Source organism: Cynocephalus volans, chromosome 2, assembly GCF_027409185.1.
Source record: "Cynocephalus volans isolate mCynVol1 chromosome 2, mCynVol1.pri, whole genome shotgun sequence".
Classification (NCBI taxonomy): domain Eukaryota; kingdom Metazoa; phylum Chordata; class Mammalia; order Dermoptera; family Cynocephalidae; genus Cynocephalus; species Cynocephalus volans.
In genome coordinates, this window is record NC_084461.1 from 138,405,811 (window position 1) to 138,427,141 (window position 21,331).

The following is a 21,331-nucleotide window of genomic DNA, read 5'->3' on the forward strand; positions in this document are numbered from 1 at the left end:
TCCTTTGCACATTTTTTAATTGGGTCATTTGTTTTTGTTAATGTATAATTGCTTGAATTCCTTCTATACTATAGATATAAATCCCTTGTCAGATGCATAATCAGAAAAAATTTTCTCCCACTCTGTAAGTTGTCATTTCACTCTGTTGATTGTTACCTGTGCTGTGCAGAAGCTTTTTAGTTTGAATACATTTTAGGTATGCCATTGCCTTCCTTACCTCCAAAGTGTAACTCCTTGCTTAAGAGACTGTGGGTCTTATATTAAAATTTTGAGAAACTTTAGCAAGCTACCAGACTTAATCTATCAGACTTCAGAAACCATGAAGCATTTCTGCAGTATTTTACTATTAATGAAACATTTCTAGAACTCTTTCTATGATTTGATTTTTTGTATAAATCAATGCTAATGTCCCTAGAGATTTTTCAGATTTTAATACACTTATTTTGTAGGAGATGATTTTCAAAATATTTTAGATTCCTGAAGCCTAGATTTGGTGATCTAGTCCTCCTACTTGTGTTTTTTGACAGGTGTTATTTTATATACAGATAACATTTTGATGTCATTATTCTTGGTCTAACAAAGAAAATAGAAAAGTCTGATGAAAAATTGATTCATAAGTATAATAAAGCTGATAAAAGCTCCCTTCTCCAGAAACAGAAATACACTTTATTCACCTGTTCAGTAAGTTTTTGATATCTTTCTTCCATTACTTTATATTCCATCAGTTTCTATAGTGAAAACATGGATTTTTGTCCCAGAAAAAGATTATCATGTATAAATATACATAGTTTATATTACAATTTCAGCATGGGTTTGGAACCATGTAAGTCCATCCATGGATTAAAAGTTAGGAACCCTTCCTGTTGTGATTTAGAGGTCACTCTGATCCTAATTTTAAGTAGTTTGTGACTGTAATCTCATTCTCCTTTAGCAGAATGTATGTGTAAAAATAGATTGTTTTCATATAAACAAACGTGTGACCTACAGGAGGGATTATAAACATAGGAGACAACCACAAAAGATCTTTTGCATTTAGTTATGTTCAAAGCATCTGGGATTTTACTTGAAGCTATAGGATTGAATCCAAGCAAATGTTGCTACTTCCTTCTATATAGTTAATGGCTAAGCCCCAAATGACAATAAAAATAGAAAGGGGATAAAAGGCAGATAGGATTTTAAAACAGCTTTGAAAGATATATAGAGGTAATACAATTTTTGGATATATATAAAACATAACTCTGTAAGGAAATCAGAGAAAACCACTCAGTAGGGGCCCTAAAATTGGGAAATATGACAGAATGTGGGCACGAAGGAGGAGAGGAATAAAAAGGGATTAATTGAAGATTGGTCTATGGTATGAGGGCAGGTTCTTCCTCTTCTCTGTTGCTACTCATTGACAGAGTTGAAAAGTGCATTATACCCCAAGGAGAAAAGTAGAAAGCTGTTTTCTGAAGACATTGAGTGAATTTCTCAAGGGGATTCTTAGAGCTTTCATTGGATGAGTGTTCAAGTAAGGTCCTTTGCCTTATGCTTTTGGAGGGCATCCCAAGCCTGGATTTAGTTTCCTGCTTGTCTATCCCTGTAAAATGCCAGTCATTTTTCCAGCTCCATCACACCCACAGAGCCCTCCAGCCAGGCAGCCATCACATTCATGGGTGGATCCTAGTGGAAAAACAGACCTGCATATAAAAGAGTGTTATATATTATGTGCATTTAACTGATCTCAATTCAACTATATATGATGGACAATAAGATAGATAAAAATTATTTAAGTATCTGCCATTCTACACAATGGGAACATGTTCCAGACAAACAGTGAAATGGGAGACATAAATTTGCTAATTTAGAAGGTCTCAGTTCCTTCATGCTTTTCATAGTGTGACCATGTCACTGTATTGAATAGGATTTGACCATTTAAATGTTTATTTAGTGTTATACTAGATTAAAAATACAAAAAGTATTTCATATGATGTTCAATTTGATTTCTGCCCTAGAAGATTTTGTGATACATTTTAAACTATCCGACATTTTTGTAGTGACTTTTCAAGAGTCATTTTTTCTGAGACAAAATTAATATTTCCAAACTGGAAACAGCCCAGTTGAGCATCAAAAGAAAAATGTATAAAAAATTATGGTGTACTCATTCAATGATACTGGTGAGAAATAAAAACGAACAATCTGTTGATACAGAAAACAACATGGATGAATCTCAAAAACATCATGATGATTGAAAGAAGCCAGAGACCATAGAATATATCCTCAAATATTTTGTCTCAAGTACACATGGTTCTATATCTTAACCTTTATATTAAATAACGGTATTATAAAACAGTAGAGAAAACACCAGCTACAATAAAATAGTTAACTCACTTTCCCCATTCATTTTATAATCAACTTTCCTGAGATGTTATTCAATATGATAAAATCACAACTTTTAAATGTACGTTCTGAATTTTGACGAATGAATACATTCACGTAACTACTGTCCCAATCAAAATGTGTCACGTTTCCATCACCATAATGTCCATTCAGTCCTGATATTTCCCTCCACCATCTCAGGCAACTGGTATTCTGCCTCTTTTAAAACTTCATATAAATGGTCTTACAGGTTATATTCTATAGTCTCTGGCTTTCTTCATTCATTATGATGTTTTTGAGATTCATCCATGTTATTTCCTATATCAACAGATTGGTTTTTTTTATTTCTCACCAGTATCATTGAACCTGTTCTTCTGATGCTCATTTGGGCTTTTCCAGTTTAGAAATATTAAGAATCGTGCTATTATAAACATTTGTGAAAAAGTCTTTGTGTAGACATACATTTTAATTTCTTTTGGGTAAGTATCAACAGGTAGAATTGCTGAGTCATGGGGTAGAAGTTTATTTACTTTTATGAAAACCACCAAATTGTTCTCCAGTGTGGTTCACTCCTACAAGCAATGTATGAAAGATCCAGTTGTTTTGTTGTTTGCCAGCACTTGATATTGTTAGCTTTATTAATTTTAACCATTCTAGTGAAATAATATTGGCTAATATTGCCTAATAATGTTGTCCAATAATGTTACATACTGTTAGTTGTGCTTATTGGCCATTTGTGTATTTTTTTGTGTGAAAATGTGTTTTTTTGCCCAAATTTTTATTGGATTGTTTGTCTTTTTTATTATTGAGTTGTAGGAGCTCTTTTAATATTCTGGATATAAGTCCTGTGTCATTCATATATATTGCAGATGTGTTCATTCATTCTCTTACTTGACTTATCATTTTCTTAATGGCGTCTGATGAACAGCAAGAGTTTTTAATTTTGATGAAGTCCAATTTATTCATTTTTATGATTTGTGTTATTTCAGTCCTACCTCAGAAATCTTTGCCCGACTCAAAATCACAAAGATATTCTCGTACATTTTCTTCTAGAAATTTTATAGCTCTAGCTTTTACATTTAGGACTGTGATCTGTCTTGAATTAATTTTTGTATTTTGTGCTTTTCTAATTTCAAATCCAGTATGTCATCAAAAGTTTGACTAGTTCCTCCTAGTGTAAACAAAGGCATCCTTCTCTGGCAGGCTTGTTCCTCTGCTTACCAAACCTCCAGCCTCAGCAACGAGCCCCAATGAGAGCTTTTTCTGTCCCTTGCTCACCAAGGGATGGCTTACTCCTCTGGAGTTGGATTCTTTTAGATTTCTCTGAATCTACAGCTCTTTGATATCTTTTTTAAAAGATATGTATTGGATTTATCTATTTTATAGTTTTAGCAGAAGTGAAGTTTGTGTTTTCCTATATTCTAACCATTAGGGAAATTCCACTCCCCCATTCTAAAATAAGAAATGACAGTCAAACTTATAAGAAAACCAGTAGCATAGAAGAGAAAAACATAATTGCTATGGTTTGAACAAATGTCACCTGTAAAATTAATATTGTAATGTAATCCCCAATGCAACAGTATTAAGAGTTGTGACCTTTAGGAGGTGATTGTCATTAGGCTTAGCCCTTATGAATGGAATTAGTACCTTATAAGAGTGCTTGAGGATAATGAGTGACCTCTTGCTCTCCCACTCTTCTGACATGTGAGGACACAGTGTTCATCCCCTTCAAAGCATGTGACAGCAAGTCTCCCTCTCAGAAACAGAGAAAGCAGCCCTCACCAGACACTGAACCTGCTGGCACCTTGATCTTAGACTTCCCAGTCTTCACAACTGAGATAAGTAGATTTCTATTATTTATAAATTACTCAGTCTGTGGCATTTTGTTATAGCAGCACACATGGTCTAAGGCAATGATCATGAAAAATAAATATTGCAAATAAATGATGTGTGGCCATTGCAAAAATAAATAATGTGAGGGACAGAAGAGTATGTTTAAAACCCTATCATTGCTATCCTTGATAATAAAATTATTTTATGATTCAATTCAATCATAAAATGAGGGCAAGCAGTCTAAAAAGGAAAAGTTAAAGAAAAATAACTTGTAAATTAAATATTTTTAATTAATGAAGAGGTTAAAAAACAAAACTAGAAATCTCCTAGGACATAGAAAAGAAAAATAATAATTAGTAGAATAAAAAGATAAATGTAGTAGATCAATTCAGTGGTCCTTCCCATTGTAATGATCTCCAAAGATGTAAGATAAATTGAGGTAAGGGGTTGATTGTCAAAGAAACTTTAAGATATTATTCAAGCTGAAGGGAGACAATAGATGAATTTACACATCAGAGACAGGTAACATAAATGGGAAGTAAAAATGTTCCTGATGCATCATCTTCAATTTTCAAAGTTCCAAGAAAAAAAGATCCTGAGAGCTTCTGTAAAGGGGAGAGAAGAACACCTCGTACACCAAGAAATGATCTTCAAATATCAAACTTTTCATCAGAAACACTGAAGGCAGGAAGACAGTGGAGCAGCTTCTTGCATTTTCTTAGGAAAGACTGTTTTGAGCCTAGAATTTGGTTTTAAACCAAACTCTAAGTGAGAACAAGATAAAGGCATTTTAAAGCATGAAGATATCTAGAGCTGTCATACACCCTTTCATGTATTCCTGCACGTTAAAAATGATATACAAGAAACTCTTAAACCAAGAAATGGTGAAACTAAGAAGAACCTCCCCAATAAGCCAAAGAATAACAGTTGTGCAGTAGGTCTAGTAAGTATTTTATCAGAACTTCAAGAAGGATATATTCAAGAAGAAAAATGAAGCAGATTCCTACGAATATAGTTTTGCTAAGTGATGTGAAAAAAACAATGTGTCTTCTCTAAATAAGATAAAAGAAAGACAATTGTAAACCACAGGATGAACAACAGCAAAACTATATAAGGAAATCATGGGCCAAATGAAAATCAAAACAAAATACACCATGATTTTGAGCAATAGATGTATAAAAAAACATCGCTTGACTCTTGTGGTTTAGAGGTTATGATACTGTGCCTAAAGATAGATAAATGTCCTCTGAGTGTACTACCTGGTTCTCTAATGAACAGTTTATGTAGTCAAAATAAACCGTCTTTTCCAACTTTAGAATCAACTTTAGAGCAAACATATGAGCCAGTTAACCAAATGTTATAGAACTTGTCAATAAAAGCGGGGCACCATTGACAGATGATGATAGATGAGTCAAGGGAAGGAGAGGTGAAGAAAGGAGGAAGCCTGAATATCTTTAACAAAATGGAAAGATGAGATTCTTTTTTTTTTTACCCCTCAGGTTAGTGAAACAAGACAAAAATTTATTACTTAAAGTTACATATGTAACCACAGAAGAACAAAATAAGGTTTGGAAGAGGAGGTGGATTGTCCAAGTCAGCCAAATCTTTAAAGTTCATACAGGGAGTTAATAGATAATACCCTGTAAAGGTAAATTATGAGAGTAATATAAGCGAGTTACTGACATAACCACTAGGAAGTTAAGTGCAGAGCTAGTTAAATATGTTCGGTTGCTTCTGGGAAGTCTAGGTGGGGCGGGTGGAGAATGAACTGTTGTTTCAACATGCTACTTTATTTGTTTTTGCCATATGTATTTGTTCTTTTATGAGAAACATTTTATAAAAAGGAATTTACCCTGACTTCTTGGTAGACTTCTCATCCTTAAAGACTCACTTTGCCAAAGTATGATACTCAGAAAGTAAAAACATGAGTCTCATACAAATATATAATGATTATATGTCAAAGATTTTATTCAACTCATCAATGAATAAGAATAATAAGATTATAAAACTAAGTCAAAGATTGTTTAAAGGAATAGTGTCTATAGTACATCACAAAAGGTATTTTGAAATAAACTTAGAGCCAAACAACTTAGTTCTATAGAGGAATAGAACCGTAACTGTGGAGTTACCTGTTCTGCAGGACTTAAATCTTCATGTTAACAAGTAACTTCTTTCAAGTCTGAGCTCTAATGAACTAGTAAATAGCAAAGTTAAACACTGAATTCTCCTGGAGAGTTGAATTATCCTCGTGTGAGCATGTTGAACAATGTCAAGCCTAACACTGAAGAGATGCATTTTACTATCTCCATTGTCAGTGTTGGATATCTTCTTTCTGAAACAGCTCAAATGTGATCTCATGAAGACTTCCCTGACCCTTTCAACATCTGGTTTTCTCTTACATTATCTGTGTAAGGATGCTTCAAAAAGTTCCTAGAAAATTTTCTATTACCTTTTAATTCTATTTTTTTCCAGGAACGTTTTGAAGTACCCTCATATTTCCATGGCATACTTTTATTACACCAATAATCACGTTTTTAAAAATTGTTAATTGCTTCTTGCTTGCTTCTCTCCCCCACTAAGAAAGCAAGTTTTCTGTGTACAGAGTCACTGTGCAGTTAATTTTCGAGATGTTTGTTGAATCAATGATTTAACTTTTAAACGTTATTGGCTGTCTTTATAATACAGAGACAGAAAATTAGAGAACACAGGAGGAGAAAGATCAGTCAATGAATAGCTGGAAGGGAAATACTTAAATCTCCTACAAGATCTGTTGATGTGGCAATTTGCGAGTTGTCCAGTAAATAGCTGGGAGAAATTCTACTGTCTTTTAATGCAGCTACATTCAGATGTCAAAGGAAATAGAATGCACATAGAAGGATAGGCAGGTTGAATGACTTACTGAACCTCATCTATTTCTTGGGTATTTTGTAAACCTTTCTTCTTAATGCCAAACATACTCCTGAATGAAATAAAAGGGAAGGTTTAAGGGAGAAAGTGTTCACCTATTTATTTCATACCTAAGGCTAGGAAAGCTAGGGATTGGTGCCACTTGTACTTTCTTAAAGCCCATAATTATAAACCTTTGTTTTTCTGCTACTAGAATGGCCCCCTCTCCCTCCCCCATGCAGACCATATGCAAACATACCTTCTGGAAACTGGGGTGCCTTTTGGTTTGTCTTGTTTCAAAGACTAAGGAGTTTCTGTCCAGCCTCATGAGTCTAAAAATTTCTGTTCAACCGAGAGAAGTAGTTGAGTGCTCCTGGCAGCTGTAGGGGATAATGAAGGCCTGTTACAACATAGGCTGAGCCTTGAAAGGCATTTAAAAGTTTTCTAAATAATATGGGTGGGAGGATAGAGAAGTGTCTTTATCTGTCTTGCCAACATATGGAAGTCTTCCCTCTGCCACCCACCCCCCACCCCATCAAAAGTCTTTACTTGAAGCTGCTTAAAATTGACTGGTTGATGTAACTGGCCCGTGGTCTTTCAATAGTTAACTCTGATAAACAGGGTGACTTACATTTTGGATGTTACTCTGCATATGCTCTCTTACATCATCCTTGAATCAAGCCTTTCAGCCTGTCTCAAGATGCCAGAGCCTGTGATCTCTCTCTTGCCTTCCTCTTCATTCCCAGGTAGGGCAGCCCAGGGATGGGCTACTCGCCTCTTCAGCCCTTGAAGCATAGACTCTTTAGCTCCTCCGCATCTTGAGCTTGATCACTAGATGGTTCTAAACTAGACCAAACAGCTCCTTTTGGTTCCTCTAAACCACCACACCAGCAACTCCTGCCTTTGCCAGTACCAGTCCACCCACTTGGGACACTTCTCTACCCTCCCACCCACATTATTTAGAAAACTTTTAAATGCCTTTCAAGGCTCAGCCTATGTTGTAACAGGCTTTCATTAGCCCCCTACACTGGGCTGGTTCTATCCCTTTTGTACTTGATCATCAGGCCCTGATCTTCCTGTGTCATAATGTAAGTCAAACTTTAAATTACAATTATCTGCTTAAGTTACTTTTCCTGCTGGACTATTGTATTCCTTAATGGACAGGATGATGTTGGTTTTGTTTGGTGATTTATCTTCAGCACCAGGTACAGTGTCACATGCAGAGCATAGAGCTTAATAAATATGCATTGATTTGATATTGAAATAATATATCCTGTGGTAAGCATGGAATCTTGTAAGGACATAGAATTTCAAAAGGGGACAAGCTGTGACTTCCCCATGATGATCTTTAGACGGGTGTTTTCTCTAAGACTCATAAAACGTTGGCTTTTGAGAGGGGAGACACTTTCATGCAGTGATTTTGCTTTTCTTATAATGAACGTGTTTTGCTTTCTGAGAGATAGGTCATTGATTGTTCACTATTTTTACTGACAGTCACATAGTGTTCTATAGATTTCTTTTGTGATGTACTGAAGAATTGGAAGGACCCTCAAAAAGTCAAATATACAGTCTAATTTTATGGAACCTAGAGGTTGAAGACTTCTGTACTTCAAGAGCTCTTAACATAACTGGAATAGAAAAAATATGATGCCATTAGTAAGTAAACATTTTTCAAAAAAAAAGGCTTTAATTTTTCTGCATTTAAATTAAGAACAGAGTAGAACATAAGCTGTTCAGTAATACGATAATATAAATGTGGATGCATGAAGTGGAGCCAATAGAGATAGACAGTGGGTGGAAAGAAGGAAGACAGAGAGGTTGAGAGGCAGACAAGAAATTCCTGCTTTCTCCTTTTTTCTATCTCTGTGCCTCACACGAGTGACATAGAAAGACATTAAGATACAATTTTTCTGTATCTATGACAGTGACCTCCAAGGACATTACTCCTAAAGGCAAAAGTCAGGGCTTGCTTTTTGGATGTGTTACACAACTGTGGATAGATACCATTTCTTAGTTCCTGTTTTGTAAACTGTGTAAAATTTGATGGAGCCCATCTCTGCCCTCAGTGACTGCAGATTGTGTACTGAGATAGTACATTCCTTATCCCCTTTAGAAATGTGTACCACTCTTGCTTTATGTCCTTGGATTCCTTATATTAAATTCATATTTAGAGTGCAGAATTTACAAACCAGATGAAACATGTTCTCAAATGCCAAAATGCTGTGGCTCATTTCTATTAACTACTTCCCGGAAGAAAAATTTTCCTTAGAGAAAAAGGACATCAATTCATCTGAGCACTGAGGTACTGGCTATGTTCCCTTCTGGGATACCGGCTCAGGTGACTTCATTGTGAGGAGAGGTTTACTAACAAAACTAGAAGCCAGCGTAAGATATACTCTAACAGTGCCAGTGTAGAATACACTCTAATTTTTGCGGGAAGGAGTTTCTAGTCTCTCTTGTTTTCCAAGGATTTTTTCAGATAAAATAGGACCAAAATTATGCATACATGTTTCTATCCTTTAAGCTTTTTTATCTGCTAAAGGAGATTCTGGTTTCATCTACTTAGATTCTTCTTTCCACGGTCTCCAAGGAAGGCCCTCCAGTCTTACCAGTTTGCCTCTGTTGGGATTTTGTGATTCATAAACAGAAGGGAAGGGAAAGGGGAAAACAAACATTAGGCTCATAAGCTAAGGTCAAAGGAGATGTTTCTCTTGTAGTTATTGATTTCAATATTGAAGTCTGATTTATAAATGGCAAGTGCATAGGGGAAATTTTAAAAGTATTTTAAAATACAGAACTGAGGTTATTAATTAATTTATCCCCTTTATAATGTTAATTAATTGTGATTTAAAAAAAAATGGGTTCACTTGAAACTACTTTTTGTTTGCTAACTTATTTCTTTGATTTTACCTTCTTCTTACATTGACCTCATGAGAGACTCCTTTATGATATTTATGGGCAGGAAATGTGGAAGATAAAGGGCTAATGTACTGACAGTTTCAAATACTGTCTGAAGGACATCATGGGATAGAGAGGTGGGCTAAAGAGTTAGAAGAATGCACATGATAATCCCTTCATGTAGGTCACATTTTATGCACATAAATGATTTAAATTTCATAGCCAGTACAATAGCCACTATTGAACACTTGAAATGTATGTGACAAGTCTAAATGGAAGTGTTCTGTAAGTGTAAAATATGCATAGCATTTTCAAGACATTATAAAAAAATAACAAATTTATAATAATTTTAACAGCTTTATTGAAATATAATTCACAAACCATACATTGACCTATTTCTAATATAGTTTTAAACATCAATTACATGTCAAAATGGTAATATTTTTGGTATATCGGGTTAAATATATTGAAATTTTACCTTTTGTTTTTACATTTAAGTGTGGCTGCTAGAGAATTTAAAATATGTGGCTCACATTATATTTCTGTTGGGTAGCACTGACTCAGATAATGGATTGTGAGTTTATGAGTTATTGAAGAAAATGCAATTAAAATATTGTTTGAACAATGATAGAGTTTGGATGTGTTGTCCCCCCAAAACTCATGTGGAAATCTGAATCCCCAGTGTGACAGTGTTGGAAGCTGTTTGAGTCATGGGGGTGGATCCCTCATGAATGGATTAATGCTCTCCCCAGGGGAGAGGGGCCTAAGTGAGATCTCTCTTTGTTAGTTCCCACAGATCTGGTTGTATAAAAGACCCTGGCACCTCCCCCCCCCTCTCTTGTTTCTCTCGCCATGTGATCTGCTTGTACGCACTGGCTGCCTGCCACTTTCTGCCATGAGTAGAAGCAGCCTGAGGCCTGTGCCAGACACAGCTGTCCCAGAATCTTAAGCCAAATAAACCTCTGTTCTTTATAAATTACCCAGTCTCAAGTATTTCTGTAATAGCAACACAGAGTAATACAACCAGTCAATATATATCTTTTTCAAAGGTAGAAATTCTAAAGGTCTGTGTCTCCTCTTCTACTATTCACCAAAAGTACATCTCTCTCTCTTTGAGTTAGTTAGAAAATGATCTTGATGGGTTTTGATTAGCAAAAGTAGGGGAAGGAAAATGGTATAATATTCATTTTCCAAAGACGTGAAATCTCACCTGGCATAAGCTCATGTCAACATGTATTGATGTGAGTTTATTTTTCCTAGGTGGTCACAGCAAAGTTGCTGTGCTGTCTTGTTCAAATGTTTCAAACTAGGTTCTGGTAGCCCTCGTTGAGTATACTTTTCTATTTTCTTTATGAACTGGAATATTCCAAACCTGTCATAAGGTCATATATAAATAAACTCTTAAAGAAACCATCATAGTGTAGTGAATCAAAAATTAATTTTTTCTTACTGACCAAAACAGGACTTCAGTTCCCTTGATCGACTGTGTATGGGAATCCAGGCTGTGATGGGATTTTTAATGTGGACCTTGGTTTTACATAATTCTTTAAGGACATTTCTATTTCCTTTTATTATCTCCATGAAGGAAAGTAGTTAGAATCAAGTCTTCAAGAAGATAACTAAACATCACTGGCATTCTTTAATGATTTGTATTCTCCTGAAATTCTGTTCCTTTCGGGATTGAATTTTTTATTTCCTTATACTTCATGGGATCTTTGTATTGAATAGACTGAGGGCAGATGGGTTGGTAACCTTGGCCTTGTCTTGGCTGATATTTTTATTAGAAATATATCAAAGTGTAAGAAGAATTTAATTATGTCTCCATTAATATTCTACCCTTGGGTTATTTTATAGCCATTCATTTAGAAACAGTGGCTGTTGGAGCTGGGAGACTCTAGGATGGTGGTCCCAGTCCTAGCTGCACATGGAAATCAACAGCGGTGTTTACACATCTCGGTGTCCAGGCCACACCCAGAACAAATTAAATCTGTTTGTGGACTAAGTCCCACTCATCAGTGTTTTCAAAGCTCCTCAGGGTGATTCCAATGTGCAACCACATTTGGGAACCACTGCTTTTAGGATTATCTAGGCCAGTCGTTTTAAGCACTTGGTAAGCAGTGAAATATTTTTTTACACATGAAATATTACATGGAACCACCGTAAAATAAAAACTGCTCTGCTCTCTAAAGCAAGGCTGGGTTTGAAGCCCACCCTCTTGGTCTGCCCCTTAGTACCTACCTCTGAGTGGTCTCTCGGGTGCTTTGTGGACCCTAAACTGAAATCCTCACTTCACAGGTCTGAGGCTCAAACCTGTTCGGTAACTTGCCCAAGGATACTTTCTTTTTTCCTCTCTTTATTCTGGCTTTCACCTCCAGTTTCTTTCCTACCAAAGAGTAATGCAGCTAGTTTAGGGGCAGAAGCATAATTTCAGCCCAATGATTTGGCTTTGAGTAAGTGCCTTTCCTTTTCACACTCCACCCCCCTTCATTTCAGATCTGAAAGCCCTAGGAGGCAGTGAGGAAGACAGCTTAGAACTCTCTAAGCACCAGTTATTACTGACAGACCGAATAAATAATGTCTGGGAAATATATGTGCTATTTTTTATATACATTCAGATGCCACTATGATTAGTGGAAAATAGATTTATTTCAAAGTGATAATGTACACATACCAGCTTTTTGTCATTGTGTATTTTATCAATCAATGATAGCAATACTAATAACCCTTACTGATCATTTACTGTGTGCCAGATGCCACACTTAGTGCTTTATGTGCCCAGTTTTTTTTGAGCATCCTAAGAACTTTAGGAGGCAAGGATTACTAATTATCTCCATGTGAGAAACAGAGGCTGAAAGGTTAAGTAACTGGATCATTTTTATATAACTAAGTCTGACTGATCATAAAACGTTTTGTTTACCCATTCAATACTATTGAATCTCAACAGATAACTGATAGAAGTATTTCTTTCAACAAATCACTTTTTCTGTTTAAAAGGAATATTCATTTCAGAGGACTGAAAACTGCCCTTCAACATTCTATACCTTGACCTATTCCCTGGTTTTCTTGGTGGGTTCTGGACATAGCTTAACTCTCATTTTCATGAAGTGATAACAAACACAATGTCTACACAGACAAGGCGGGGACTGGTAAAATGGGTCAGGTTTGCATTTTAAACAACGTAAGAAAGGCTTGTAACATCACAGAACAATGAGAACATAGAACAATGTGTTTTTTTTGAAACCGCAGCTTTCTGAGACCAGCCTTTTCCTACCCCACCCCCACTTTTCTTAGAAATATAGCTATGAAAATATTTCTCTACTATTATATACATATATGTATATGTGTGCATATACATGTGTATATGTGTGTATATATGTTGTATATACATATACATACAGACACATACAAATACACACATATATATCAGGAACGAAGTTATAAATGGCTGTACATTTTAGACTTGACTTTAGAAAGACAGTAAGGAGTTGTGGGATCTGGGATAGCCTGGAAAATATATGTTCCCTTTAAATGGGACAGCCAAATAATTCAACTCTAAGAGATAGTGACTGGGCCTGCGTTGCCAGAACTTTACTGTTTTTCAGAAAATCTAGAAAATTGGATTTTTATTATTTATTTATTTATTTATTTATTATTATTATTATTTTTTTTTTTATGCTGTAGCCCTTTTCTTTCTTTCTTTCTTTTTTTTTTTTTTTTTAACTTTTATTTTGTCAATATACATTGTGGTTGATTATTGTTGCCCCTTACCAAAACCTCCCTCCCTCCTCCCTCTCCTCCCTCCCCCCCAACAATGTCCTTTCTGTTTGCTTGTCGTATCAACTTCAAGTAATTGTGCTTGTTATATCTTCTTACCCCCCGACCCCGTTTTTTTTTTCTGTGTGTGTGTGTGTGTGTGTGAATTTATATATTAATTTTTAGCTCCCACTAATAAGTGAGAACATGTGGTATTTCTCTTTCTGTGCCTGACTTGTTTCACTTAATATAATACTCTCAAGGTCCATCCATGTTGTTGCAAATGGCAGTATTTCATTCGTTTTTATAGCTGAGTAGTATTCCATTGTGTAGATGTACCACATTTTCCGTATCCACTCATCTGATGATGGACATTTGGGCTGGTTCCAACTCTTGGCTATTGTAAAGAGTGCTGCGATGAACATTGGGGAACAGGTATACCTTCGACTTGATGATTTCCATTCCTCTGGGTATATTCCCAACAGTGGGATAGCTGGGTCATGTGGTAGATCTATCTGCAATTGTTTGAGGAACCTCCATACCATTTTCCATAGAGGCTGCACCATTTTGCAGTCCCACCAACAATGTATGAGAGTTCCCTTTTCTCCGCAACCTCGCCAGCATTTATCGTTCATAGTCTTTTGGATTTTAGCCATCCTAACTGGGGTGAGATGGTATCTCAGTGCAGATTTGATTTGCATTTCCCGGATGCTGAGTGATGTTGAGCATTTTTTCATATGTCTGTTGGCCATTTGTATATCTTCCTTAGAGAAATGCTTACTTAGCTCTTTTGCCCATTTTTTAATTGGGTTGCTTTTTTTTTTCCTTGTAAAGTTGTTTGAGTTCCTTATATATTCTGGATATTAATCCTTTGTCAGATGTATATTTTGCAAATATTTTCTCCCACTCTGTTGGTTGTCTTTTAACTCTGTTAATTGTTTCTTTTGCTGTGCAGAAGCTTTTTAGTTTGATATAATCCCATTTGTTTATTTTTCCTTTGGTTGCCTGTGCTTTTGGGGTCATATTCATGAAGTCTGTGTCCAGTCCTATTTCCTGAAGTGTTTCTCCTATGTTTTCTTTAAGAAGTTTTATTGTTTCAGGGTGTATATTTAAATCCTTAATCCATTTTGAGTTGATTTTAGTATATGGTGAGAGGTATGGGTCTAGTTTCATTCTCCTGCATATGGATATCCAGTTTTCTCAGCACCATTTGCTGAAGAGGCAGTCCCTTCCCCAGTGAATAGGCTTGGTGCCTTTGTCAAAGATCAGATGGCTGTAGGTGTGTGGGTTGATTTCTGGATTCTCTATTCTATTCCATTGGTCAGTGTGTCTGTTTTTATGCCAGTACCATACTGTTTTGGTTATTATAGCTTTGTAGTATAGCTTAAAGTCAGGTAGTGTTATGCCTCCAGCTTTATTTTTTTTGCTCAGCATTGCTTTGGCTATGTGTGGTCTTTTATTATTGCATATAAAAGTCTGGATAGTTCTTTCCATTTCTGAGAAAAATGTCTTTGGAATTTTGATAGGGATTGCATTGAATTTGTATATCACTTTGGGTAGTATGGACATTTTCACTATGTAGATTCTTCCAATCCAAGAGCATGGGATATCTTTCCATCTTCTTGTATCCTCTCTAATTTCTCTCAGCAGTGGTTTGTTGTTCTCATTATAGAGATTTTTCACCTCCTTAGTTAACTCCATTCCTAAGTATTTTACTTTTTGGTGGCTATTGTACATGGGCAAGCTTTCTTGATTTCTCGTTCTGCATGTTCACTATTGGAGAAAAGAAATGCTACTGATTTTTGTGTGTTGATTTTGTATGCTGCTACTGTGCTGAAATCATTTATCAATTCCAAGAGTTTTTTTGTAGAGGTTTTAGGCTGTTCGATATATAGGATCAAGTCTTCTGCAAACAGGGACAGTTTGACTTCATCTTTTCCGATCTGGATGCCCTTTATTTCCTTCTCTTCTCTGATTGCTCTGGCTAGTACTTCCAACACTATGTTGAATAGGAGTGGTGAGAGTGGGCATCCTTGTCTAGTTCCTGTTCTTAAAGAAAAGCTTTCAGCTTTTCCCCATTCAGGATGATATTGGCAGTGGGTTTGGCATATATGGCTTTAATTATGTTGAGATACTTTCCCTCTATACCTAACTTATAGAGGGTCTTTGACATGAATGAGTGCTGAACTTTATCAAATGCTTTTTCAGCATGTATAGAGATGATCATATTGTCCTTGTGTTTGACTTTATTAATATGGTGTATCACATTTATTGATTTGCGTATGTTGAACCAACCTTGCATCCCTGGGATGAATCCCACTTGATCATGGTGAATAATTTTATATATGTGTTGCTGTATTCTGTTTGCTAGTATTTTAGTGAGGATTTTTGCATCTATATTCATCAAAGATATCGGCCTGTAGTTTTCTTTTTTGGTTATATCTTTACCTGGTTTTGGTATCAGGATGATGGTTGCTTCATAGAAGGAGTTTGGGAGATTTGCGTCCGTTTCAATCTTTTGGAATAGTTTGTAAAGAATTGGTGTCAATTCCTCTTTGAATGTTTGGTAAAATTCTGCTGTGAATCCATCTGGTCCTGGGCTTTTCTTTGTTGGGAGGCTTCTGATAACAGCTTCAATCTCCTTTATTGTTATTGGTCTGTTCAAATTTTCTACGTCTTCATGGTTCAGTTTTGGGAGCTTGTGTGTGTCCAGAAATTTATCCATTTCCTCCAGATTTTCAAATTTGTTGGCGTATAGTTGTTTATAGTAGTCTTGAATGATTCCTTGTATTTCAGATGAATCAGTTGTAATATCGCCTTTTTCATTTCTAATTTTTGTTATTTGAGTCTTCTCTCTTTTTTTTGTTAGCCATGCTAATGGTTTGTCAGTTTTATTTATCTTTTCAAAAAACCAACTTTTTGATTTGTTGATCTTTTGAATTGTTTTTTGGTTTTCAATTTCATTCAGTTCTGCTCTGATCTTAATAATTTCTTTCCGTCTGCTAACTTTAGGTTTGGATTGTTCTTGTTGTTCTAGTTCTTTAAGGTGAAGTGTTAGGTTGTTCACTTGCCATCTTTCCATTCTTCTGAAGTGAGCATTTAATGCAATTAATTTTCCCCTCAATACTGCTTTTGCAGTATCCCACTGGTTTTGGTATGATGTATCATTGTTTTCATTAGTTTCAATAAATTTTTTGATTTCCTGCTTATTTCTTCTTGGACCCATATGTCATTAAGTAGAATGCTGTTTAATTTCCATGTGTTTGTATAGTTTCCAGAGTTTCGTTTGTTATAAATTTCTAGTTTTAATCCATTGTGGTCTGGGAAGATACATGGGATAATTCCAATTTTTTTGAATTTATTGAGACTTGATTTGTGACCTAATATGTGATCTATCCTGGAGAATGATCCATGTGCTGATGAGAAGAATGAATATTCTGAGGTTGTTGGATGGAATGTTCTGTCGATATCTGCCAATTCCAATTGGTCTAGAGTCTTGTTTAGATCTTGTGTTTCTCTACTGATTCTTTTCCTAGATGATCTGTCTCATATTGACAGTGGGGTGTTCAGGTCCCCTGCTATTATGGTATTAGTGTCTATTTCCTTCTTTACGTCTAATAGAGTTTGTTTTATAAATCTGGCTGCTCCAACATTAGGTGCATACATATTTTTGATTGTTATGTCTTCTTGATGGATCAGTCCTTTTATCGTTAAGTAGTGTCCCTCATTGTCTCTTTTTATGGTTTTTAGTTTAAAGTCTACTTTGTCAGATATAAGAATAGCTACTCCAGCTCGTTTTTCTTTTCTGTTTGCATGGTAAATCTTTTTCCATCCTTTCACTCTTAGTCTGTGTGAATCTTTATGGGTGAGGTGGGTCCCTTGTAGGCAGCATATAGTTGGGTCCTCCTTTTTAATCCAGTCAACCAGTCTGTGTCTTTTGATTGGGGAATTTAAGCCTTTTACATTAAGAGTTGTTATTGAAAAGTGTTGATTTATTCCTAGCATTTTATTGGTTGTTTGGTTTTCTTAGGTGTCTTTTCTTCCTTGCTTTCTGATTTACTCTTTGGTTTCTTTGTTTGTTGGTTCCTTAGGTTGTAGATAGCGTTTTTGTTTGTTTGTTTTCTCTTCATGAATGCCATTTTTATTATACTAGTGGGTTTTGATTTTACTTGGGTTTTTATGGCAGTGGTAGTTATTTTTCAGGAACCAAACCCAGTACTCCCTTGAGGATTTCTTGTAAGGGTGGTCGTGTGGTAGTGAAATCCCGCAGTTTTTGTTTGTCTGAGAAATACACTATTTGCCCTTCATTTCGGAAGGATACCCTTTCAGCATAGAGTATTCTTGGCTGGCAATCTTTGTCTTTTAGTATTTTGAATATATCATCCTATTCCTTTGTAGCTTTTATGGTTTGTGATGAAAAGTCTGATGTTAGCCTGATTGGGGCTCCCTTATAGGTGATTTGACGCTTCTCTCTTGCAGCTTTTAAGATTCTCTCTTTGTCTCTGAGTTTTGTCAATTTGACTATAACATGTCTTGGAGAGGGCCTTTTTGGGTTGAATACGTTTGGAGATCGTTGAGCTTCCTGGATCTGAAGATCTGTGATTTTTCCTATACCTGGGAAGTTTTTTGCCACTATTTTGTTGAATATGTTTTCAATGCAATCTCCGTTTTCCTCCCCTTCTGGAATACCCATGACTCGGATATTTGAGTGCTTGAGGTTGTCTGATATGTCTCTCAGATTTTCTTCAACGTCTTTGATTCTTTTTTTTTTTTTTTTTTTGTCTGCTTGTGTTATTTCAAACAGCCCATCTTCAAGTTCAGAGGTTCTCTCTTCAACTTCAACAAGCCTGCTGGTTAAACTCTCTGTTGTGTTTTTTATTTCGCTGAATAACTTCATCAGTTCGGCAAGTTCTGCTACATTTTTTTTCAGAACATCGATTTCCTTGTACATTTCCTCTTTCAGGTCCTGTATACTTTTCCTCATTTCATCATGATGTCTAGCTGAGTTTTCTTGTATCTCATTCAGTTTCCTTAGAATTATCGCTCGAAATTCCTTGTCAGTCGTTTCAAGGGCTTCTTGTTCTATAGGATCTAGAGTTTGAGATTTATTAACTTTTGGTGGTGTACTTTCTTGATGTTTTGTATTTCTGGTGTCTTTTTTTTGGTGTTTATTCATTGTGGCAGGGGGTTTCACAGTCCACCGGTTTGAGACTATTGACTATCTAAGATGTTGCTGTTGTTGCCAATTTGGTATGGCTACCTCCATGACTGCTCAGTTGGCCTCTAGTGCCTCGTGTGTGTGGTTGCCTCAGGTCTTGTGCCTCTCCGGGGAGCCACCTCTCTGTTCAGCTTGGACTCCACTGGGCTGGTGGATTACGTACCACAGGGTGTGTGGTCTCTGCTGAGCTTCCACTTTCCATGCAGGACTTCTCCCTGTTCCGTGCGCTCTGTCCCAGGCTGTTGGATCGTGCAGTGGCAACCCCACAGGGTGTGTGGCTTCTGTCAAGTCTCCGCCTCCCTAGCCAGACGTCTCCCCGCTTTGTGCGCACTGTGCTGGGCCAGGACGTCTCTTCTGCAACCCTCGTGTATCAGCTGGGCCTTCAAGACCCTGCTCAGCACTGCCTCGCCCCAGAAGTCTACCACGTTTCTGCTAGGCGCAGACGACCGGTCGCTCTGGGTGCCTTTGTAGCACTGTGTAGATCTTTCTCGGGACTTATCACCTTCCTCCTGGTATCGCGGTTATTTGTGTACTTGTCTTATCTCCCACACCAGAGCGTGAGCTCCTCGGGGGAGGAGCCCACAGCACACTGTTCACCTTTGAATCCCCCCAGCACAGACCGAGTCCATTGCCCACCCGCAGTCAGCTCTCCAGCAGGTTCAAGCGAACTCGGGAACGCTCCAACCACACTATTCCAAACCAGAAATTGGTTAGGCGTTTTTCCGAACTGGTGGCCGCAGGGATGGTATTTGCCTCCTGGTAACAGGAAGTTTACTGGGGGCCGGAGCCCAGGGTGCGGTAGAGTGACAGTCGGCCCAGCCTGTACTTCCTTGCCCTCCCGACGCTGGCTGGGGATGCCCCACGCCACCAGCCCTGCCAGAGAACCGCGGAGGGACTGGGAGGGGAGGCCGGCCAGCAGGCCCCGGGAAGCCCCGGCCGGGGCAAGCAAGTGGGAAGGCAGTGAGGAGCTGAGCCGGGTGAGGAGGACAGGCCTGGCAGAGCCATGCCAGAGCCGCCACCACCTGAGAAAATGGAGGCAGCCCCGAGGCCGGTGAGTGGCCCGGTGGGGCAGGCAGAAGCCTGGCGGGTGTCCACCCCCCGAGCAGGGCCAGGCCTCGGGTCACTCACAGGGCTGTGCCGGGTTGGGCGGCTCCCTCTATGGCTCTGCATCGTCACCGTCCCCGTTCTCAGCCGCCGCCACCTCGGGCTGCTCACTCGGTCCCGCGGCGCGGCTCGGGCACTCCCAGGAATCTTCTTTTATGCCGGCCTGAAACCTCGAATCCTGAATAGGGCTGCTGGCCGCCTTCAGCGCGGCCCCGGCCTCCGGGATCCTGGCAGCATCAACAGCAGCCCTGGCGCCGTGTTCCCTGTTTAGAGACTTGCTTTTGTAGCTAAGAAACAGTTCTTTTCGTGCTCCATACTTCAAAGTTGTTGCCTGTAAATGAGGCAGCCTCTCCTGCCAAGGGCAAAGTGGCAGTCAGCCCCCACTACCGGCCACCAGCAGCGGTCCTCCCTTAAGAGATGGCAAGAGGAAGTTCCACAAGTTTCCCAGCTGCCTAAGGCCCAATGGCCGCCTTTTCCACCTCAGCTACTCTGCGCCAACCGCCGCAGCCACCGCCATCTTAGGATCGCCCTTTCCTTTTCTGATCTTGCTCTTTGACCAAGTTGGTCTGGCCTTGATGTCTCTGATCCAGTGCAGCTCTTTTTGGTCTTAGCAGAAGGTAGATAGATCTTGGAGGCTGGCTGTAAATAGCTAGTGACTTTAACTGTACCTGTTGCTCTGATGTGGTATTTTCCTTGGAGCAAATCAGCACAGCACCTGCAATGAGTTTTCAGTGAAGCTTTCTCTCTGTGCTGATAAGATTCATGCTACCTCCAGAACATGGTCAACCAAAAATTGGATTTTTATGTAAAATATTCCAGTTTCCTAATGTTGACTTAAGTGCCATAAAAGAGCTGTGGAGGCCAAGAAAATTCTGTTTTTAATCTAGTTACAGTTCTTGGGCCTCCAAGTCACACCTTTATTTTAGATGGGGAAGAAACAAACAAAAACCAAACTGTGAAAAAAGCAGGACTAACCTAGTAATGTTGTGAGCTAGGCCTAGAACCAGGAGCGTGCAGGCTTTCCTTCTGGATAATTTCTGCAGCTTCCAGTATGGTGGTTTCTCGATTGCTCTGTGTCAGTGTTGATAGGCAGCTGATGGAGCAGGGTAGCTCTCCTCCTTTGTGGACTGACTCATGCTCTTTGCCAGTGACCAGGAGAATTGAGGTGTCTGTGGGCTTCCTGCCAAGGCTCAATTTCTCATTGACTTTAACTTGATGAACACTTCAGGATGCAGGAGACTGGCAGCCTTGCTGCAGACGCAGCACACCTCTGAGATAAGA